The sequence below is a fragment of the Pongo abelii genome, chromosome 13 (assembly GCF_028885655.2).
Source record: "Pongo abelii isolate AG06213 chromosome 13, NHGRI_mPonAbe1-v2.0_pri, whole genome shotgun sequence".
Taxonomy (NCBI): domain Eukaryota; kingdom Metazoa; phylum Chordata; class Mammalia; order Primates; family Hominidae; genus Pongo; species Pongo abelii.
Window position 1 is genome coordinate 62,046,355 of NC_071998.2, and position 24,647 is coordinate 62,071,001.

A 24,647-nucleotide genomic window follows, 5' to 3' on the forward strand; every position below is an offset into this window, starting at 1 on the left:
GATCTGCCCACCTCGACCTCCCAAAGGTCTGGGGTTACAGACATGAGCCACCACACCCAGCTAATTTCTTCAGAGATTCTCTTAATATCCTGTATGACAGCATATCACCTGGCTATTGGCGCCAGTCCCCCAAAACCTTTCCCATGGGGCAAGAGTGCCCAGAGCCTTCGTGTTATTGCCCAATTTCTTGGAAAGCCCTTCTTTTCTCTACTGAGACCCTGTGATGATACTTAAGCATTTCTCTTAACTTTCCCTAGGCTTCCTACTCACCCCCTCAGTCTCCTTCTCCACAAACTTGGGAATTTTGACAAGAATGTTCAGGACTCTATGGACTTCCCATCTCTCCCATGCTGTCTCTGGAAGGTGGGTGTGGGTTAGATGCCATGCTAGGCCCAGCCATGGTAGTCTTCTGATTCTTTCTTTAGCTACCAGGTTTCCACAGTTAGTGAAATTGGAAACTTCCCCTCATTTGACTGCAGCTGGTGAGCTTACTGTTGGTTTTGATTATATTTGTTGTTGAGATGCAGATTTTTGTGATCCTCTTTCACACGACTAACTGGGAAGCACCAAAAATGAAATCTCTCCCTCTGCCTTCTTGTGAAGACAGATCTTAAATATGTAAATAAACAAGAAAGTTTCAAAGCATTGCAACAGAAATAAAATACAAGGAAAGCAACATTTCTTTGGGTTTGTCTTACTAGCTTTACCTTCATTACTCCCTGGAACTATCATTTATAGGGATCTAGCCCTATAAATGACAAGTTGTTGCTTTAGTTGGATGCCGTGAAGCTCTAAATAAAACTGCTCCTAAGTGGATTGTGATGTCATACTTAATAAAAACTTTATTTTATGGGATACTCATGGGAACAATGACAGGTTAGACACACTAATCTGTCTCGAGGTGGTGGGCAGGGGTCGGGGGGGGAGGGACTCCTGATCTCTAGCATTTACAAATTTCTGTAGTATAAATACTTATACCATGCTGATTTCAAGCTACTAACGATTTAATAACTGGCTTGAAAACTCCTAAATGTTAAAAAAAAAAAAAAAGAAAACTCCTAAATATTTAACAGTGGGCTCTTGTAAGTCAATACAAGACAGCAAAAGCCAAGTCCTTCAGTCTGTGCCCCATTGGGGCTGATACTCTGGGACCTAAGCTCCAGTTCTCATTTTCAGAGTGGCCTTGAACAAGTTATATAACTGTTCTTAGTCTCCATATTTTCATTTTTATAAAAGGATCAATAATATGATAGAAATGTATGATGGTTAGATCCCATAATGTTTGGTTCATAAAATCTTCCTAATTCATCAAGCACATACATGATAGAGGGGGAGAGGTCTATCATGAGCTGAGCTGTGAACTTGAGATTCTGAGGAGCTTCAGAATAAATGAAAACAGGTTCCTGCGCTCGCTCCCCATATAATTCGTTTGTTAAATTGCATCCCCTCTCTTTCCGTCCCTCTTTCTCACATGCATACATGTCCAGTTGAAGCCACCTGAATGTTCGATGTTGAAAGCTCAGTCTCCCGCTGTTGTCCTGACTTCCTTAGGGAGTTCTGATGAGTCATTCTGGCTCCGAGCCCCGCCACTTCCTCCTCCTGCAGAGGAAGCTCATTTTCAGCACTCACACCCACAAACCACACAGGAAAGCGAGAAGTGGGATTAAGTGAAAATGTTGAGCTCCTTCCATTGCCTCTGGTCCACTATTATACATGATCTTGCCAACTGTGCCTTGACTGTAACTGCTGCTTGTCTGAGAACTGGAGTGGCCCCTGGAGCACACATCCCTGCCTGTGCATTGCCTGGAAAGTCGAGCTCTATAGCCAAGGAAAAGCCTCCTGATTGGAAGGCAGAAAGCACTGGGTTTTGATCCAGCTGAACTGGATACAAAGATCTTAGTCTCTTCATCAGCAACCTGAGCATAAATAGTTAGGCATACTTCATAGTGTTATGTAAAGATTAGTTGAGATAATGCACGCAAAATGCTCAGGAAAATGCCTGGTACATAGAATATCCTCATATATGTTAGCTAAAATAATAATAACCTTTTCTTGAGACAGGGTCTGGCTGTGTCACTCAGGCTGGAGTGCAGTGGCACTATCAGGGCTCTCTGCAGCCTTGACTTCCCAGGCTCAAGCAATCCACACACTTCAGCCTCCCAAATAGCTGGGACCACAGGCATGCGCCACCACACCTGGCTATTTTTTTTTTTTCTGGTAGAGATGGGGGTCTCACTATGTTACCCAGGCTGGTCTTGAACTTCTGGACTCAGTGATCCTCCCACTTCAGCCTCCCAAAGTGCTGGGAGTGCAGGCATGAGCCACAGCTCCTGGCCAATAATTATTATCATCATTAAGTAGATCTGCCTAAGGATATCTTTCCAGTCTTTGAGAAGCTTCCCCTATGACTATTTTAAAACATGTATCCTTTAATAAATTTCAAACTCACTATTCAGGATTTGTTTCACTGAGTTGCTATTTTTAAATTTATCCAAAAGCTCTTTCATAATCTTTTATGCCATTTTGCCTAATAGGAATTTTTCTGTATGGTTTTGCTCTAGATGTCAGTCTGGACTGTTTTAAAAACCTCATACAAGATTTGCTTGTTCTCCAGACATTTATTTATCATTTGATTGAGAAATCTTTTTATCTTTTTTCTATTATTTCCCTTTTTCTTGATTTTTACAATGCAGATGGAAAAAGGAATCAGCATTGGGCTGATGGCCATGGGTGCTTAGGGAAGCCTGGATTCATTTATTCATTCCACACACATTTGTTGAGTACATTTCTTATGCCTTTGTGTCAGGCACTACTCTAGGAGATAAGCTCACAGGGAACAAAAACACAGTCTCTAGCTTCAAGGACTCCTGAGACTAAGCAGAAACTACAGACAAATCAACTGGTGATAAATGTATGGTGTGTTAAGTGCTAGATACAAGAATTCATATATCACTATGGGAACCTGTGGGTCACAGGGAGCTAAACTGGGAAAGGAGGAGACAGGGAAGTTTTTTTGAAGTTTGCAAGTGACTTTCAAGAAAAGAAAGTGGACAAAAAAAATCCCAGGCAGGGCCGGGCACGGTGGCTCACGCGTGTAATCCCAGCACTTTGGGAGGCCGAGGCAGGTGGATCACGAGGTCAGGCGATTGAGACTATCCTGGCTAACACAGTGAAACCCAGTCTCTACTGAAAATACAAAAAAATTAGCCGGGCGTGGTGGCGGGCGCTTGTAGTCCCAGCTACTTGGGAGGCTGAGGCAGGAGAATGACGTGGACCCGGGAGGCGGAGCTTGCAGTGAGCCGAGATCGCGCCGCTGTACTCCAGCCTGGATGACAGAGCGCGACTCCGTCTCAAAAAAAAAAAAAAAAAAAAAAAAATCCCAGGCAGAAGGAACAATAAACACATAAGCACAAAAACATGAGGGAGCCTGGTCTACCAGCAGCCGCATGTGGTTGTATTTGTTGGAAATTAGGAAGAAGGTAGGGAAGTTCCAGCAGTGGGGCCTTACAAGCCAGGTCAACCTGTTTATAGAACATCCTGATATCAATAAGGAGTGATCAAAAGATTTTAATCAGGGGAATAAAGAGACCAGACTTGTGCTTTGAGATGTCACTGCAGGAGCGATATGGAAAGACTTAAAGTGGGGCAAGCCTGAAGGTGGAAGGAGGTAAACACAATGGGTAGAGAACAAGGTTTGAACTGAGGAGATAGCAGAGGGAACACAGAGAAGTGGAGGGCTATGAGAGAGATGTGACGCAGCAAACTCAATAGCTCTTGGTGACCGAATGGACATGATAGATAAGGGAAAAAGAAGAGTCAAGGATGACTCTTAAACTCTTGGCTTAGATATCTAAAGACTGTGGTGCCATCCAATGACAGGAAGCACAAGAGGAAGAATAGATTTAAGGGGTTAAATAATTATTCGTTTTAGATATCTTAGGTTGATTTGCCTGTGATACGTCCAGACCAGACCAGGTGTGGCTCACGCCTATAATCCCAGCACTTTGGGAGGCAAACGCAGCAGGATTGCTTGAGCACAACAGTTTGAGACCAGCCTGGGAAACATGGCAAAACCTCGTCTTCACAAAAAATATGAAAATTAGCCAGGCATGGTGGCGTGCACCTTTAGTCCCAGCTACTGGGGAGGCTGAGACTGGAGGATCACTTGAGCCTAGGGAGGTCAAGGCTGCAGTGAGCCGAGATTGCACCATTGCACTCCAGCCTGGGTGACAGCATGAGACCCTGTCTCAAAAAATAAAAATAAATGTCCAGGTCAGACAAAAGTGTTTCAGAGTGGTGCAATGTGTCTAGTTTGGAGTTTGAGAGACAGATCTTAGCAGAATACAGGTGGTAATCGAGGTCACAGACATATATAGGGAGTCAGCGGAATGAGAAGAGAATAAAGAGTCAAGGAGGACAGACTGATGCTATGGTTTCCATGTATGTGTCCCTCCAAAATTTACATGTTGGAACTTAAACGACGAGGTGAAGGTATTAAGAGGTGAGGCCACCTGGAGGTGATTAAGCCATCAGGGCTCTGCCCTCATGAGTGGGATGAGTGTCTCTATAAAAGGGCTTGAGGGAGTGAGTTCACCTCTTCTGCCCTTCTGCTTCCTCCACCATGTGAGGATACAGTTTCATTTCTTTGGCCATGTGAAGACACAGCAAGAGGCACTATCTTGGAAGCAGAGAGCAAGCGCTCACCAGACACGGACTCTGCTGACACCTTGATTTTGGACTTCCTAGCCTCCAGAACTGTTGTCTGTAAATTATCCAATACAAGGTAAATTTTGTTATAACAGCAAGCAAACGAAGACAACTAGTAACCATAAATAGCAAAAAAGAAGAGAAATAAAAAGGAAAAGCCAAAGGATAGAAAGGAAATAAGAAGAGTGGGAAACCATATTAATACTTAAGATTTGTGGCCAGGTATGGTGGCTCACTTCTGTAATCCCAGCACTTTGGGAGGCCAAAGTGGGAGGATCACTTGAGCCCAGGAATTCAAGACCAGCCTGGGCAACATAGCAAAATCCTGTCTCTATTTAAAAAAAAAAAAAAAAAACCTACAAAAATTATCTGGTGCGGTGGCAGACACCTGTGGTCCCAGCTACACAGGAGGCTAAGGCAGGAGTTTTGAGCCCAGGAGATTGAGGCTACAGTGAGCCGTGATTGTGCCACTGCACTCCAGCCTAGGTGACAGAGGCCTCATCTCAAAAAAAAAAAAGAGATTTAAGGCTCAGTTCAGGTACCACATTTTCCAGAAAGCAATTACCTGTCTCCTCCTCACACCGAAGCCCCATCCTATAAAACCCTCAAGGGTATGGTCCAACTTTTACACATCTCCACATCTCTAGCACCTAGAATGGTTTTCTGACACATTGTATCTATTTGGTCCCTCAATATATGTTTTTTCAAAAAAATTGAAATCAAGGGAAGAAAGACACTCAAATGAGAGGAAATGATCAGCTCTGTGAAATACTTCCAAGAAGCCAAGTCAAAACATTGTACTTCTAAACAAGACAGTCAATTTGCAAGGTTCTTGGCAAGAGAACTTAGTAAACTAAAAGAGGCAGAAACCAAATAACCCTGGGAGTGAATTGAGACAGTGGGGAAAGAAAAAGTAGATTTCTCTTCTGAGAACTTTGTCAGTGAAGAGTTACATCACTTCATATAATAGCTGGTAAGGAAAGGATTTTCACCATAATGGCTCTTGAAATATTATGCCACTTTTGAGGCAATTTCTTCTGCTTTATTACAATGACTTTTTCACCCAAAACATACGAGACAAATCCTCTATAAGAAGTGATATTTTGGTATTCTGGTTCCAGGCAAAGTCACACTCCCCAATTTACTTGACACAACAGTTTCTCATCAGAGAGTATCATGCAAAACAAATTTGAATTGCACTCATGTTTGTATAAATCCAAATCTGTTTTGAATATGTGAAAAAGAGGCTAGGGAGATGGCATCTTCTTCAGTCTTTTTTCACACATAACAACTCCACATTTCTAAGCATTCTCTTGTCTGGACTTTATTTTATGCTGCGAGTGTGTTTCTATGCTATAAGATCACTTTCACTGCACTTTGAGTGAAGACACCTCAAGCCCCCAAATAATTGAAAAATTGTTGAAGAAGATGATGCAAAGAGAAATAATTAGCTTAAGAAATTTTCATTCTATCACATTTAATGCACAAATTATTGACTTTCAGAATGTTATCCATTACTTGTAAAAATTTGTTTTTATCATTCAATACATATTTACTAGCTATGAAAATGATTTGGGTATCATGGGTTCTGATGAAATTCATCAAAATATTTCCATTAAAATTAATGAAAATATTTTCTTTATGGAATGGCTTTTCATTTAGCAACAGACTTTTCAGAAATGAATTTAAATTGTTAAAGGAGGGACAGGTGTTGTGAAAATGGGAGGGTGATAGAGAGTCATGAAGATTTTTTTTAAAGATGGAAGATAGTTTAGTGCAAATGCATATCAAAGCAAAACAAAAACACATTAAGAGAGAATGAAGATATAGAAGTCAGAAGGCATCACTGATAAAGTGATTTCCTGAGAAAGTAAAAAGGAAAGAAGATCCAGAACACAGGTGCCTTGGACTAACGTGGAATGAAGGCAACTGTTCTCATAGAAACTCAGGGGAATGGAGGAAATAAAGGCTTCAGATTCAGATCAGTGGGTCAGGAGAAGGAAGGTGTGATGCCCAAATTTACATGTTAACTTGGCTGGGCTGTGGTGCCTAGCTATTTGGCAAACACTAGTCTAGATAGTGCCATGAAGGTATTTTTTAGATGTGATGTGCATTTAAATTAGTAGACTTTTCTGAATAAAGCAGATTACCCTCCATATGTGGGTGGGTCTCATCTAATCAGCTGAAGGCCTTGAGAGAAAAGACGGAGGTCCCTGGAAGAGGAAGGGATTCTGCCTCCAGACTGCCTTCGGGCTCAAGACTGCAACATCAGCTCCTAACCAGAATTTCCAGACTCCCAACCTGCTCTGCACATTTTGTACCTCCCAGCCTCATAATGGTGTGAGTCAATTTTTGAAAATAAATTAATCTCTAGACAGGTAGAGAGATAGACATAAACATCATATAATATATGTAGGGCTAGGCATGGTGGCTCATGCCTGTAATCCCAACACTTTGGGAGGCTGAGGTGGGGGATCACTTGAGCCTAGGGTTTGAAACCAGCCTGAGCAACATAGTGAGACCTCATCTCTACAAAACATAAAAACTTAGCTGGGTATGGTGGCACACACCTATAGTCCTAGCTATTTGGGAGGCTGAAGCGAGAAGATGGCTTGAGCCCAGGAGGTCAAGGCTACAATGGAACCATGATCATGCCAGTGCACCCCAGCCTAGGCAACAGAGCGAGACCCTATCTCAAATATAAATATATATATATATACACACACACATGTTGTACATACACATATTTATTGGTTCTGTTTTTCTGGAAAAGGAGAAAAGAAGTTCAGGAAGTTCAGGGAGAAATGATTTCTGGCCACTATTCCCTGGATGAAATCCTGGATGGCATCATCCACTGAGAGCTGAGGATGCTGCTGAGGGAGCATTAGGAAACTGGCAAACATTTGCATAGTTATTGTGGACAAGCAGGAGGTTGCTAACTCAAAATGTGCAGAAACATTGTTAGAGCAATTTAGAGATACTGACAGCTCAGTGCTGCAACAGCAGAAGACCACCTCTGTGAGGCCCCTGTTCCTGGAGTTACGTGTGGTTGCATAGATTCTGTATGAATATACAAGACTTGATTTTTGGTGGAGCATGGGGAAGGATCTGCTGTGTAGAACTGTTAATGAGAATTTTATATATATAAGAGGGAATAATACATTTTTTTACAAATGTATTTATTCATTTTCTGCAATACAAATAAGAATACATGTGATGATTTATCCTTTCAAAATCCAAATATCCAAGTATCCATCCCCATATTCAACAGGTGATATTTTTGCCATATTCTCATCAGATCATTTGTTTTCAGAAGTAGACATAGCAAATATCATTGAAGCCTCAATGTTTCTCCATCTCTCCTCAGAAGTCATTAGCATCCATGTTTTCATAATTTATCTTCCAGGTATTTTATGCATAAGCAATATTTATATTTATTTGACATTGCCATTTCCAGTAAAATAATAGAGAATTGTTTTTTAATGATTTTGTTGTTTAAATAAATGTCATCTTACTGTACAACAGTTTGCTTTTCTCTACTTTTTGTTTTTGAGTGTTATCATGTTAATACATGTAACTGGAAAATGAGATTTTTTATTATAGTTTTTAAGTTAAGAATAGAATAACTAATTTATTTTACTTGAAACATCTTTTTACAGAGAGTTTCTTCTTAAATTTCCATCTTAAATTACACCTTTCTAATTTAAATGAACAGTTTTTATATACTGATTGTATTAATTGAAATAAGAACAAAATGACCAACAAAGTTTATTTTTTTAGCTAACACACACACACACACAATTCCCTATTATGAATATTTTAACAAATGTAGTTTCCTAAAACAAACATACATTGTCTCAAGTTTACAAGTCAACATTCTTGCAATCTCTACTAAACAAACTTTTATATATGGCAGGGAAGTTCTTTGCTCTTTCAAGTAAATAGTCTTAGATAAGAGATCATTTCATGATAACTAAAGACAAAAGAAGCACAGATAAATTTTATAATCATGGCAACTGGAATGTAAATATTCTCTAAGCTTCTGCATTATCTTTTTCATCTAAACAAAGAATAAGGGCTAACCCAGTGTTTGGGATTCTGAAAAACACTATGCTAATAACCTCATTGAAGTTTTTTTATTAAGTATTACTGAACCATGTGGCTTAGAGTTTCAACTGTAATTTTAACTGAAGCTGATTCTAAGTATTTGAGGTAAATAATGTTCTATGATATAGAACATTAAAGAATCTATAGGCAGGATCTATGGCCACAGAGTAGCAATTCATGTTAATTCTTCACAGTATTCCATTGTATAATGATCCTACATTCTAATCTACTCTCTGGCAATAAGATTAGTTTATTTCCAGTTTTTAATTATCACAAGGAAACCCGCAAGAACGTTTATGCATATGCCTCTGAACTCACATGCAAGAGTCTATGTTCCACATTAAGTGGAACTGCTGGATCACCGGGTACAAAGAATGTGCATCTTTGATATGATACAAAGATCATATCTTTACTAGAAATTGTCAAAATTGTTTTGAAGAAGTTGCACCAGCATAGCCTCTCACCACTCCTGTGTGAGACTTCTGGCTTGTTTTTCCACATCCCAAATCAGACTTGGAATTATGAGACTTTTAAGTTTTCACCAATCTGCTGGGTATAAATCTGTGCCTTTAATCTGTATTTTCCTAGTTACTGGTGAGACTATGCTTTGCTTTTGGATTTTGGATATGCTTTGTGGCCATGTTGGTTTCCTCTTCTGTGAATTGTTTGATCACATCCTTTGCAAATTTTCTCAAGGTCTTGTATTTTCTTTACAGGTTTGTAGGAATTCTTGATATATTCTGCATACAATTGTTTTTTCAGTTTTATGTGTTGCAAAAACCACCTTCCAGTGTGTGGATTTAGTGCTACCATTTTAATTTGCACTTACCATTCTTCTCCTCCTCCTCCTCCTCCTCCTCCTCCTCACTCTTATGTTTGCTCCATTTTTGCCTTCTGTTGTACTTATAACATTTATAAATATATACATATGTGAAAGGAAAATAAATCTTGGGATAAGCCAAAGGGGAAAGTCAAGCTGGGAACTGCTTAGGGCAAACCTTCCTCCCATTCTACTCCTAAAAAAGACAGCTACTGAAATTTAAAAAGCCACATAACCTCCTTCACAATTTGTCCACAGGGAAATTCCTTACAGACAAAGGTCAGATAGAACTCAAAGTCATTCCTCTGCTCACTGAGATAAATGCATATCTGCTTGCTTACTTTGGAGAGGCTAATCAGAAACTCAAAAGAATGCAACCATTTGTCACTTATTATTTACCTCCCCACTTCGAGTTGTCCCACCTTTCTGGACCAAACAATATACATCTTTACACATACTGATTGATGTCTCAAGTCTCCCTGAAAATGTATAAAATCAAGCTGTGCCCCAACCACCTTGGGCACATGTCATCAGGATGTCCTGAGGCTGTCACAGATACGTGTTCTTAACCTTGGCAAAATAAACTTTCTAAATTTATTGAGACCTGTCTCAGATATTTGGGGTTCACACATATATAGTCCATTTCTTTTCCTTTGGGTTTTAAAGCTATACATAGTTTCTATTCTTTTAATGGTCACTCACGTTTTTTTTTTTTTTTACCTACATGCTTAGTCTTTCCAGTAAAGTCAGCAGGAGTGGTTCCCAAAGCATAGACCCCAGAGCAGCAGCCTGGGAACTGTTAGAAATGCAGATTCTCAGGTCCCACCCCAGACCTAATGAATCAGAAACTCTGTGGGTGGGTACACAACCTGTGTGTTCCAAATGATTCTGACGCATGCCAAAATTGGAGAAACACTGGTCTAGAATTACTTAAGGATTTCTATCCACCTTCTCCTACCCAATCTCGTAAGAACCCTCATCCCTACTCCACCTTCTTCCTTGGTATTCTTGCCTGGAATTTTGACGTCTGTGCTGTGTTTGTGTGTGGGGGTGTGGAAATAGTGTCCATAGTTAATTAAATAAAACAACATTTCAGGAAGATTAGTTTCTCTTGGGGTTTTTGTTTTGCTTTGTTTCATCACAATCCTTGGATCTCTGTTAATGGTTCTTTCATTAAGGATCTGAAGTTGTTAAATTTTCCTAATGCATTTTTGAAAGTCTTTATATGGTCTTTATTTTTGAATCCTGGTTCATTCGGGTTTAGAATTCAAAGTTTGCAGTTATTGTCTATCAGTACCTTGAAAATATTAATCTGTTGTGATGCGGTATCTGTTGCAGATGAGAAGTCTGTTGATCATCTAATGAGATCTGTTAGCAAGAATTCTGTCTTTCTGTCCTGTGTTTTTTTTGTTCTTTTGTTTTGTTTTGTTTCAGAGAGAGTCTCACTCTGTCGCCCAGGCTGGAGTGCAGTGGTGCAGTCTAGGCTCACTGCAACCTCCATCTCCCGGGTTCAAGCAATTCTGGTGCCTCAGCCTCCTGAGTAGGTGTGATATGTTTTGGCTATGTGTCCCCACCCAAATCTCACCTTGAATTGTAATAATCCCCATGTGTCAAGGGCAGGGCCAGGTGGAGATAATTGAATCTCGAGGGCAGTTTCCCCCATACTATTCTTGTGGTAGTAAGTCTCATGAGATCTGATGGTTTTATAAAAGGGAGTTCCCCTGCACATGCTCTCTTGCCTGCTGCCTTCCACCATGATTGTGAGGCCTCTCCGGGCATGTGAAACTGTAAGTCCATTAAATCTTTTTTTCTTTATAAATTAACCAGTCTCAATAAAATAAATAAAATTTCTTTATTTGCAGTGTGAAGAACAGACTAATGCAAGCTGTGATTACAGGCATGAACCACCACACCCAGCTAATTTTTGTATTTTTAGTAGAGACAGGGTTTTGCCGTGTTGGCCAGGCTGGCATCGAACTCCTGGCCTCAAGTGATCCAGCTGCTTCAGCCTCCCAAAGTGCTGGGATTACAAGTGTGAGCCACTGCACCCAACCTTCTCCTGTGGTTTTAAAAACTTTTGTCTTTACTCTTGTTCTGCAATTTTACCATCTTGTGTCTACATGTGCATTTATTTCTATTTATCCTTTTCATTACTCTTTGTGCATTTTTAATTGTAAGGATTTGTGAATTTCTTTGTGAAAAGTCTTCAGTTCTTTCTTTGAGTATTGTTTCTCATTATCCTTTTTTCCCTTTATGTATGTATATATGTATGTATGTATGTTTACAGAGATGAGGGTCTCACTATGTTGCCCAGACTCGTCCTGAACTTCTCAGCTCAAGTGATCCTCCTGATTTAACCTCCCAAAGTGTTGGGATACAGGCATAAGCCACTGTGTCTGGCCTGAATTTCTAATACAATTGTTCAGAGTACTTTTTTCTTCAGCTGTGTCAGCCTAGAGTTGATCCAATCTATTGTGTGTGTGTTTTTTTTTTTTTTTTAACTTTTCAGATTTTGCATACATGATATCTAGGCGGTTCTATTTCATATATAACTGTTCTTATGTCCTTTCTGCCTTTTTTTGTTTGGTTAATTCTTTTCCTTTTTTTTTTTTTTTTCCATTAGAGATGGGGCTCTCACTCTAATGCGCAAGTTGGTCTTGAACTCCTGGGCTCAAGCAACCCTCCTTCCTCTGCCTCCCAAAATACTGGGATTACAGGTGTGAGTGACTACACCCAGTCCTTTTCCTTTTATTTACCACTCTGATGATCCTAAACTTGTGTGTTTAAAGCCTTCTTCATCTTATTCTATTATTTTATTATTTTCTTTCTATTTATTTATTTATTTTTGAGATGGAGTCACTCTGTCGTCCAGGCTGGAGTGCAGTGGTGCAATCTTGGCTCACTGCAACCTCTGCTTCCTGGGTTCAAGCAATTTTCCTGCCTCAGCCTCCAGAGTAGCTAGAATTACAGGCGCCTGCCACAACACCCGGCTAATTTTTACTTTTTTTTATTAGAGATGGGCTTTGCCATGTTGGCCAGGCTGGTCTTGAACTCCTGGCCACAAGTGATCCACCCGCCTCAGCCTTCCAAAGTGCTGGGATTACAGGCATGAGCCACCGTACCTGGCCTTATTCTATTATTTTAATTATATGTAAAGTGAATTTGTCACAAATGTTGGCTTTCTCTCTTAGACTAGACTTCTTCACATTTTGGACTGTGTACTTCAGCTCATCTTAGGTAAAATTTTTTTCTCTTTCATCCTTTCCAGCCAGTCTCCAGTTTGGGGTTGTTTCTACCTGGTCTTTCAGAGCTCTCAACTTCGACTTCTAGTGGTGGCTCACAACTACCTCTCTCCCCCGTACGCTGTGTGGTATTGCAGTTATTGATGATCTGCCAAGGTGCAGGGCTTGCTTAAGATTTTGGTTGTATGCTTATACAGTTTCTTTCTTTCCTGGTTACAAAACTTCACAGAAATGATAGCCCTAAGGAGTTTTCCAGACTCGTTTCTTAACCAGGGGAAATTCATTCAGTCCCCTAGTTTCAAGAAACTCCTGCTCCCTTTCAGACATAAAGCCCAGCAAGGCCCATCACCAACCCCCAATTATAACTTTGTGGGTTTGTTGTGTTTCTGATACATGGAAATATTATTTATTATTGGTATACCAAATGCTTTTATTTTCTATTTTTATGCTAAAGATGGCATTTCAAAGAATAAATTTATAAAGGCTACTGAACTGTATTAGTCAGTTCTTGCACTGCTATAAATAAATACTCAAGACTGGGTAATTAATAAGGACAAGAGGTGTAATTGGCTCACAGTTCCACAGGCTGTACAGAAAGTGTAGTGGCATCTGTTCAGCTTCTTGGGAGGCCTCAGGAAACTTACAATCATAGCAGAAGGTAAAATGAGAACAGCACTTCACACGGCTAGAAAAGAAGCAAGAGAGAGAAGGGGCACCTGCCACACACTTTTAAACAACCAGATCTCATGAGGACTCACTATGGGATGACAGCACCAAGGGAGATGGTGTTAGACCATGAGAAACCACCCCCATGATCCAGTCACTTCCCACCAAGCCCCACCTCCAACACAGGGGATTACATTTCAACATGAGATTTGAACAGGGACACAGATCCAAACCATATCATTGACTCACAGATTCTGACAAGAAATCTGCTTTGTTATGTTTTTAGGGCCCAGGAAGGTAAACAGAATGATGCAGACTTCCAGTTTCTGGTCTGACATGTAAGAAGCTTGGAAGTCATCACTCTGTCCTAACAACAAGTAAAAAGCTGAACAAAATGAAAATCAATAACTTTTCCTAGATCTGTCAGAGAAGTGAGGTCACATCAAACTGCTGCCCTCAAAGCTGGAGAGACAGACAGGTAGTTATGGAGAATAATAACTTACCAGAGCAGAACTCCATGAGCAGAAACCTCCACAGGAAAGGCTAGGAAAACCTAAGCTATAACTGAAGAGTTGCTGAAGCCTTGGTGTGGACAGGTCTGAGAGTTAAAAACTCCAGAGGGGCCATTCACAGGAACAACCTCATGCTTTTGTGAGTTCTCCACGATCTCTACCAGGTTCTCACGATGAAGGCTGGAGAGAAATCCACTGAGACTTCCTGCAGGTGGAGGGGAAAGGGAGCCATTTTAAAATATGCCAGAGCATTCTGTGCATCTTAACAAAGTCTGCTCTCAAGAGTAACTGTTTTACCAGTGCCTACCTTAATGGGTTATTTTAGAGCCTAACCAACAGGGAGTAAGGGAAGAACCTAGCTCCAGCCCCCTTAGCCATCCTGTCCCACCCAAGGGGAAAGAGAGAACTGAGAAGCACTTAGGAGGTTCACAGCCCAGCCCAGGGGCACAGACTTCCTCTCTCCCCACACCTTATGCCACATTGCTAAAGGTCTATTTACTGGAATTACTTTCACCTAGTATGTCATGTCTAGCTTTTAAGAAAAGATTATAAGGCATACTAAAAGGCAAAAGACACAATTTGAAGACACTGAGCAAACCTCAGAACCAGACTCAGATATGGCAGAGATGTTGGAATTATTAGATGGAGGTTTTTTTGTTTGTTTGTTTGTTTTAGACAAGGTCTCATTCTGTCTCCCAGGCTGGAATGCAGTGACACAGTCACAGCTCACTGCAGCCTCAATCTCCTGGCCTCAAGCAATCCTCCCACCTGAGCTTCCCAAGTAGCTGGCACTACAAGTGCATGCCACATGGCCAGCTATTTTTTTTATTTTTTTTTTAGAGATGGGGTCTCACTATGCTGCCCAGACTGGTCTTGAACTCAGGGCCTCAAGCAATCTCCCCACCTCAGCCTCCTAGAATGCTGGGATTATAGGCATGAGCCACTGTGCCCAGCCCAGATCATGAATCTGAAACAACTATGACTATGTTAAGGACTTTAATTTAAAAAGTAGAAAACATGCAAAGACATATGGGTAAAGTAAGCAGAGAGATCGTTACTCTAAGAATCAAAAAGAAATGCTAGCGATCAAGATTACTGTAACAGAAATGAAGAATGCCTTTGATGGTCTCAATAGTAGACTAGACATGGCTAAGGAAAGAATCTCTGAGCTTGAGAATACCATAGTAGAAACTTCCAAATCTGAAGACGAAAGAAAGAAAACACTGAAAAAACAGGAAAGAATATCCAAGAACTAAGGAACAACTTCAAAAGGTATAACATATGCATAATAGGAATAGCAGAAGCAGAATGATGTATAATAATCATGTTCACATATATAATCAATTTAATGTCATCTTCTAAGTTCTCCTGGAAGATAAGACAATTACCCTCACTGTAATTGTTTGTGAAATTTCTTCATAACTAGGTTATAAGCCTCACCAGAAAAGCAACTTTGAAATCACACTTCATATGCAGCAACGTAGAGACCATGTGGACTCTCATTTTAAAGTACTTTCAGTAAGGTCTAAACAAGTGGTTGCAAACTCTCAGCACACATGCCATGGTTGATCTAGGTAATTGTTTGCTGTATTCTATCCCACCATACTGTGGCAGTACCTCATGATCCTTCTCAACACAACACACTAGGTAGTCATTTCCAATTTTCTGGAGTTAGCCCACAAAATACATTGTTTACCAATATTTCCTAAGGTGTTTATGTGGCAACTTCCTTCTACAAAACATTAATTTGTGAAAAAAAAGGATTAATAGGGTCCCATGAGTTTGAAAACACTGAATCAAAATTACACACATTCTTCTTCTAACTGTGAGACTTCATCGTTTTCATGATGTGTCTATTTTCTAAACTTTCTAAACCAGGAAGGTGCAGCTTGTAAAACAAGCATGCCCTGGAGCATACTTGGACAAATATTATTCTAGAAATATTCATGGATACATTGTTTACAGGAAACTAGAGGAGTTTGGGAAGGGTGCCTAATGTTTTTAGGTTAGTGCTATAGTACAGGGATTTTGCGGATTTTCTTCACCAAGGCCAGATGCTAAGTATTTTAGACTTTACAACCCATAAAGTCTCTTTCACAGCTACTCATCTCTGCTGTTGCAGTGCAAAAGCAGCCATAGTCAATCCTGGGTGTGGCTGTATTCCAATAAAATTTTGTTTACAAAAAGAGGAATGTGGGTTGTAGTTTGCCAACCCCTGCTACAAAGAATAATAATGATGCTTTGTCATAAAACATTTTTATTCAACAAATACCGAGTAGCTACTGTGTGTTTTTTGGTTCCATAAATATTGTTGGATGCATGAATACAGTAGTCACCTCTTATATGTGGGTTATATATCCCAGGGCCCCCAGTGGATGCCTGAAACCACGGAGAGGACTGAACCCTGTATATGCTGTTTTTTCCATCTAATAACCAAGATGGCGATTGTGACTAGCAGGTGGGTAGCATAGTAGGTAGTGTATATAGTGTGAATACATTGCGCAAAAGGATAAGTCCCATCCCAAAGGGACAGCATGAGATTTCTTCACACTACTCACAATGGCATGCAATTTAAAACTTATAAATTTTTTACTTCTGGAATGTTCCATTTAATATTGTCAGACCAAGGGTGACCATTGGTAACTGAAACCACAGAAAACAAAACAACAGATAGAGGGGGGCTACTGTAGGTGAAATCAGCGTGTCAGGGAGAGACCAAGGTGTTTAAGGCACAGACACTGTACAAAGTCCTACACCTTTACAGTTGACATTTACTTATGGTTTTTTTGCTTGGCTTTTTGTAAAATTATTATTTATGCATCACCATTCCACAGAGGAGGGAACTGAGACTCAGACTTCCTTTGGTGGCCATGCCCGAGGTGGCATCAAGGAATACAGGATGCATAGGCACACCACCAGTATAGCTTTTCTAAGTTACTGATGCTTTGTGTGTCAGCTTGACATTGCCCCAACTTATGGTGTGAGTCCTACAAATATTAAAACCACAATAAAAACATCACAAAAAAACAACTAATTTGCTTTAGGTAATCCAACCCTGCAGTGTTTATGTGTTCCAGGATGGGATCTGTTCTTGAGTTGTTCAAAGAAACCGATTACATCTTTTTCCCACATCCAGTTCTCCCTGCTGAACTTAAAACCTGGCCAGTAGCAAGGAAAGATAAAGGCACCCTCTGTTTTTTTTCAATGTTTTGTTTTGAAACCCTGATGGAAAAGCTTTATTTAGATCTGGCTAGCCTTTATCCTGCAAAACTTCCCAAACAAAGGCTTCATGGCTTGGAGTTTTTCCAGGTCCTGTTGATTCCTGTAAATCAAGATAACCCAAGGCAAGTTTGGGCTTTGTTCAAATCCCTACCACCCTCCATTTCCATGCCTGTTTCCCATGCCAGCTGTTTAGACTACAGCATTCTGATATCTGCAACCCACCGTTAGGTTAGGCTATGTTCTTGCCCAGCGAAAGAGAATCCCAAGATGACAAGTATTTAGCATCTGACAGCTACAGAAGCAGGGAAAGGGAAGCGATTTATAATGAAAAGGAGATGGGTGCCCCCATGTTTACTTTCTCAGGCTCTGTTGCACCATCCTTTCTAATTGTAACCTTTTTGAATAAGTACTAGAAATTAGCCTGTTTCTAACAAAAGAAGCCATTGAAGCCCCCCTTACCCACCCCCCTGCACCCCTATAGCACAACATACTAAATTGCTGATGTGAAACAATTAGCATTGTGGCCAGACATAGGGCTCCAATTCAAAAAAAGGGCTGTGTCCCTTGAAATTCCTTAGGCTTGGCTGCCCTGCTGGCCACAGAACCAGCCACTGGAATGTTTAATAGACCAAATGCTCTCTGCCTAAACCATTTGTTTCTCTTCCTAGAATTCCTATGGAAATTTTCTTATGAAACAAATCTGAGAGTCAGTATGTACAAAGAGCTTCCTTTTGAACAATTGTCTTCCACTCCCCTATTCCCAGCCAGATTGGATGAAAGCAAAAAATGTTCTCAGATTGCACAAGCAAAATTGGGCCTCATAAAGGCTTATAAGAGTTAAAAAAATGTGGGAGCCATTCTTCAATTGGATCAAATGTCTGATCTAAATGAAAGCAAATTCCTAGGATTCCCCTTCAGCTGGCATCATTCAGTATAGCCAGTTCTCAAAGTATTGCTACAACATCCGCCAACAGGGATTGTCACCACTCATAAACATCTGTGGATTTAACTCACCCCAGAGCTCTGAAGACTGGGAAACCCAGGCATTTGTTATTTCTGCAAAACAAACTAACCTTGACCCAACAAGGGACAAAAACAAGGCAAAGCAAAATTAAATGACAAGAGCTAGGTGTGACTGATGGAAGGCAGAATATAGAAACGGGGAGAGGATTTGTTCTTGGGAATGTGTAATATCTAGTAAAGAACACCTGACTGGCTTTAACAGCCATGTCTGCTAAGCACAATTTTTTTACTTACTAAAAACTCTAGTTTGGTGGCTTAACCTCTGTTTGTTTTTTCCCTCCACATCAAAGAGTAACACACTCGACCATGGCTTGTCACATGTGACTTGCATTAACTAGTCGTTCAATCTGTAAACATGCCACTCTAGAACTAGATGTTTTCTGAGATCCTCCAGCACTACAATTCTATGAATGATTTTTATCTTTAGAGTTTCAGAAAACAGTATGGCATCTTTTCCCTTCCCTGAGATTAAGAAAAAGAATTCATAGAAATTAAAGCAGACCCAGTTTCACCTATGAAGGAAAAATACCTACCGTTGTCTGATGGAGACACATACACCAGTTTGAGTTATTGGGGGCAAAATACACAAGACTTCATTTTTCCCCTTCCCACAGCTCTGGCTTCTTGGGCATTTCACACCTCCTTCAGGGGATAACAAAGAATATAAGAAAAGTTAAGACTCATATCAGTTTTTACATAGTATCTGTTAGGAATGCTAAAAATAAGCTAGACAGCAAAGAGTAGTCACAGTTAAGGTTGAAGTTTAACTGTAAATTTCAATTACCATATTTCTGTAAAATTTAATTTTTATATTTCAGCAATACTAAGACACATTTTTATTTTCACATTTAACATCTCTGAAATTGGAATGCAATTCTACATTCCAGGGAGTTGCATTTTACAATTCCTGTCATCGAGGCACCGTCATGACGTAGTTGCCATTGCTGAGGTATGTATAGCATTGGCCACTCCTGTTCGTAGGAATGTCGTCATCTCTGTTGAATGATGTACAGCCTGGTTGCTATGGTTTGAATGTCCCCTGCAAAACTCATGTTGAAACTTAATGTGGCATATTGAGAGATGGGGCCTTTAAGAGGTGATTGGACCATGAGCCAGCATGTTAGCACACTCAGTCCCCTCACCGTGTGATGCCCTGCACCGCCACATGACTCTTCAGAGTCCTCACCAGCAAGAAGGCCCTCACCAGACACGGCCCCTCAACCTTGGCCTTCCCAGCCTCCATAACCTTAAGAAATAAATTCCTTTTCTTTATAAACTACCCAGTTTCAGATATTCTGTTATAAGCAACAGAAAATACACTAATACATCAGTACTACAGCATCGAATTTAACTATGATTTGACATTTAGATAAAAGATTTCAAGAATGTAAAAAGACACAGAAAACAGACCAGAGGGGTATAAATTTGACATAAGTGAAATAAACAGTTTATTGTGTATGTACAAAGACATAAAAACTGAACAGAGAATATTCACTGTAGGAGAAGAATGACTATGCTTCCATATTTTCTTATAAAGGAATAACAAGTGCTTTACGGGAGCTAAAAAAGATGTTCACAAGAATATGATGTCAGGGTTTGTTACTGAGGTGTGTGCAAAATGATTGCCTATCACAAGGCAAAGAAGGCAACTGGGGGCAGGACAAATTGCCACACCCTCTGGAAGAGCTGAGAGACATTTCAAAGCAGTAAGAGGTTGCTGTGATCAATTCATATAAAGTTGTTTTATTTTTTCTTCTCTTTCTTACTTAGTAATACATAAAATAATGGTAAGACTTGCAATTGATGGAGTCTTAGGGTTGATGGGCTGTATCTTCAGCATCATAACTAACTGAATATGAAGTAGACCTTGATAAGAGATTGAAATAATATGTGGTGCTGTACTCATGACTCATCCATGGAAACTCATCCTGTTGGTGACCTCCAGCCCCTCAACCCCTCAGAGTCAGCAAGACCACTGACTGCTCTTCCCAGCTAACTTCACATCCATGGCTACTCAGCCCAGGCCCCCCTAATTAGTCCTTTCACCATGTTCTTACCAATACCTTAAAGACCAGTTTTTTTTCCCCATGATTTTCTATCTTGGTTAATGGCTTCTGCATGTACCTCGTTACCCAGTTTCAAAAAGTAAAACCTTCCGGTTCATAGTAGATGTTCAATAAATGCCTGTTTCTTTTATCATATGCCTCCTCCCCAGCTCACAAATCCCCTCTTCTGGGCCTAACCACACTTCGTGATTTCACAGAGCTCATATAACCAGCTTTCTCCAACACCCATTACATTCACACTAAAAGTTCCCTGTTTTCCAAAAACTTTGATTCCACCCTGACTTTCTAGCAACTTGGTAGCAACTAGAAAAGATAATTTTTAGTTCGCTTTTTGCCACTTTATTCAAACTGCCTTTTCTGTAAATAAATCTCAGGGGAAAATATATATATATATTTATTTATATACATATATATATATATATATATATATATACATATATATAATGGAATTCTACCTGTTTTTGGTTTTAATTCTGCTGAATGTCTCAGCAACACTTGATACTATTTAAAACTTCCTCCTTCCTGAAATTTTCTCCTTTCTGACTTCTGAAATGCCATTTTTTCTTGGTTTTCTTCCAAAGTTTATGAAAACCTCTTTGGTTACCCTTTCTGGAATCTTTGCCTCTATTCAGCCCTCAAAAGTAAAGTGGTCCATTGCATATACATTTCCGTATTATCTCATTCCAAATCCATATTTCCAATTCCAGCCTGAGCTCCAAACAGCATTTCAAACCATCTCCTGGAAATCATCATCTATGTGACTTACAAAGATCTCTGTCAACTATATCCCAAACTAAAATAAACTCCTCTATATTCTGACTGTCCTTACACACAAATACTCAGTTAAGAACACGATTATCTTCACACACCAAGTGAGAAACCTCAGCATCATCTTACACTCTTTCTTCTTCAACTCCAACGGTAAGTACCACCCAGTCTTGTTAAGCTAAATTCTGTGAGATCTATTGAATCAAATCCTTTTTATTTTTATTCATTTATACAAATGTTTAATGAACACCTTCTCTTGGGGATGGCTCTGTAAAGTGCCAGTTATAACCCTCTCCTCCTTCTAAGTTCGATTCTCAGAGATAGATCCATTTTTCAGACAGAAATTAGAGTGTGTGCAATCCAAATGAGGCTCCCTACCACCATACACACAAATACACACATGCACATGCACACGAGCACACACACACACACGCAAAAGCCCAAATTTGCAATCCATCTAAAAAGAGAGTCTGCAAAGCAAATATGTCCAGTCAGCCACATGGGGAATTGTGTGCTGTCTTGCAACCCTTGAGCCTAGAGAGCTTCTAGAAAACAGGCTTGGGATCATCAATCAGGCTTGCTTACTTTGTGGAGGAGATCAGTAGAAGAACATATCCACCCTATAGACTAGCCTAAAACACAGCCCAGAAGAATATTAGCTGCTATGAGTGAATCCCACAATATCACAAATCGGATAAATAATTCTTATTTTGTGAAAAAGGTGGAGTATAAAATGAAGAGAGAATGTAATTGGAAATGTTACCGTAATGCTATCTCACCTGATAAGCGGAGTGAAAGTCCTATATTCGTTTTCTGAGGCTGCTATAAAAAAATTACAACTAGGCCAGGGCCAGTGGCTCACACTTGTAATCTCAGCACTTTGGGAGGCCAAGGTAAGAGTATCTCTTGAGCCCAGAAGTTTGAGATCAGCCTGGGCAACATAGGGAGGCTCCAACTCTAAAAAAAAAAAAAAAAAAAAAAACTACCAACTTGGTGGCTTGATGACTTAAACAATAGAAATTTATTCTCTCACATTCTTAGGGGCCAGAACTTTAAAATCAAGATGTTGAGGGGGTTGGTTCCTTCTGGAGGCTCTAAGGGCGAATCCATTTCTTACTCCTCTCCTGGTTTCTGATGGCTGCTGGCAATTGTTGGTGCCCTTTGGCTTACAGTTGTATAACTCTATTCTCTGACTCTATCTTAACATGTCCCTGGCCCCTGTGTCTCCCTGTATGCTCTATGTCAAATCTCCTTCTCCTTTCTGTTAGAAGAACACTAGTCATTGGATTTAGAGTCTATCCTAAGTGTAGGATACTATCACTTCACGATATTTAAGTAATTATATCTACAAAGACCTTATTTCCAAATAAAATCACATTTATAGGTATCAGAAGTTAAAACTTGGACATATCTTTATCTTTTTGGGGACACTAAACAATCTACTACAAGTCCTTATGAAAGCGTGAGCACAAGGATTCTCCCTCTACTTCTCTTTTATTCCAGGAACTGTACCAGGCACCAGAAACACAGAAATGAGTAAAATCAATGCAGTCTGTGTCCTCACACTCACTGTCCATTCTTCACTTTTCCTACTAATAATGCCTGACCAATTTAAATGGTCTCCTAATTTTTCTCCTGGTCTCAAGTCTAACTAGTGACAGATTTTAAAACATGCACATTAATCAGAACAGGCAAGGTTATGCTACAACAAATAACCACTGTATTTCCATGTCTCTCTTTTTTTTTTTTTTTGAAATAGGGTCTTGTTCTGTCACCCAGGCTGGAGTGCAGTGGCACGATCATAGCTCACTGTAACCTCAAACTCCTGGGCTCAAGCAATCCTCCCACCTCAGCCTGCCACACTCGGCTCATTTTTAAAATTTTTGTTAGAGACAGAGTCTTGCTTTGTTGCCCATGCTGGTCTCAAACTCCTGGGTTCAAGCAATCCTCTTGCCTTGGCCTCCCAAAGTGCTGGGATTACAAGCATGAGCCACCACACCCAATCTTCTCAGTGTCATAAAGCAGAGAAGGCTTGTGTCTTCTTATTCATGTCCCTGAAAGAATAGCTGAGTCTTCTCTATGTTTTTCTCATTCAAGGACCAAGTCTCATGCTTCCATAAAAGCTAAGGCAGAAAAAGGAAAAACGACAAATCGAACAATGTTTCTTAAAATTTCTACGCAGACATGGCACATGTCACTTGCACTCATTTCTCATTAGCATTGGTCCAAGTAAGTCATGTGACTTTGACTCACCTCAAAAGTATACAGAGAAGTATGTAATCCTAATACAGGCTTAGAAGTGTGAAGAACTAGCAATATCCAGTGAACAGCTCTAATAACTACCAGGATCATCCTAATGTTTCAATCTATAATACACGTGCCTTGCTTGCAGATTAAACTATACACTTCTCAGCATGGCATTCCAGGCTTTATATAGAGATCCCAATCTCTATTTTCTGCTTCATTTCTGCCACAAATGCTCCAGCACTTTGACTACTCAAATTCCCTGCCATGCTGTGCCCTGTCTAGCCTCCAGGTGTTTGTTTACACTGTTCCCTCCACCGGGAACAACCTTTGTCCTTACTAATTTTCCAGGTCTCTTCTTAAAGGTCATTTCTTCTATGAAGCCTTTTCCTTAGGTAGAATTAATCCCTCCATCTGTTATCATATTTCATTTTTACATAACTCATTCCTTCACTAATTTATTTCCTCAAGAAGTAAACCACGTGCCAGGCACTGTGCTGCAATAAAGAAAACGGCATAGCCGTAGTCCTCCAAAGCTTTTTGCCTAGCAGGGGAGGAAAAAAAATGTAACAGGCAATTAAAATACAGAATTTCACATGCCACTTGAGGAGAAGGATGAGGTACTATGGGAGCCCATTAGCCAAGAAAAGTCTTGGGGAGGAAAGATCCAGGTGAGAAAACCTTGTATAAAGGCCCATAGAGAAGAGAACTCATGATGAGTTTGGAGAACTGAAAATATGTGCTTAAATACAGGGGAAATGCATGGCACACACTGTAAAGTGAATTGAAGATGGCACCATATCTTGAACTGGAGAACAAGACAGTCTCATACTTTGACAATTCATCAGAGCAATTGGTTCCTTAGTTTGGCCTCTTTGATCTATCAGTTTCTGAGATCTGAGAGGGATATTTCTCTTTGTTGTTGTGTTGGTGGGCTTTGTTTTGTTTTGTTTTTCTGAGACATAGTCTTGCTCTGTCATCCAGGCTGGAGTACAGTGATGTATGATCATGGCTCACTGTAGCCTCCACCTCCCAGGCTCAAATGATCCTCCCACCTACCTCAGCCTTCTGAGCAGCTGGGACTACAGGCACGTGCCAACGCCCAGCTTGTCTTTTGTGTTTTTTTGTAAAGAAGGAGTTTTGCCATGTTGCCCAAGCTGGTCTTGAACTCCTGGGCTCAAGCGATCCTGCTGCATTGGCTTCTCAAAGTGCTGGAATTATAGGTATGAACAACAGCACCCAGTCTTCCTCTTCATTTTGTAATGCTACT

The 24,647-nt window shown here is 40.2% G+C and overlaps 1 long non-coding RNA gene across 1 annotated transcript in view; it reads right to left on the bottom strand.

Annotated features, from left to right (window-relative positions):
* LOC129047867 (uncharacterized) overlaps positions 1–24,647 on the bottom strand; it is a 125,752-nt gene that overhangs the window by 92,918 nt on the left and 8,187 nt on the right. The window contains exons 2-3 of the long non-coding RNA XR_008509718.2: positions 18,833–18,941; positions 14,046–14,259 (exon numbers count right to left, since the gene is read on the bottom strand). This is a non-coding gene — a long non-coding RNA (uncharacterized LOC129047867). The remainder of the gene's footprint in view (positions 1–14,045; positions 14,260–18,832; positions 18,942–24,647) is intronic.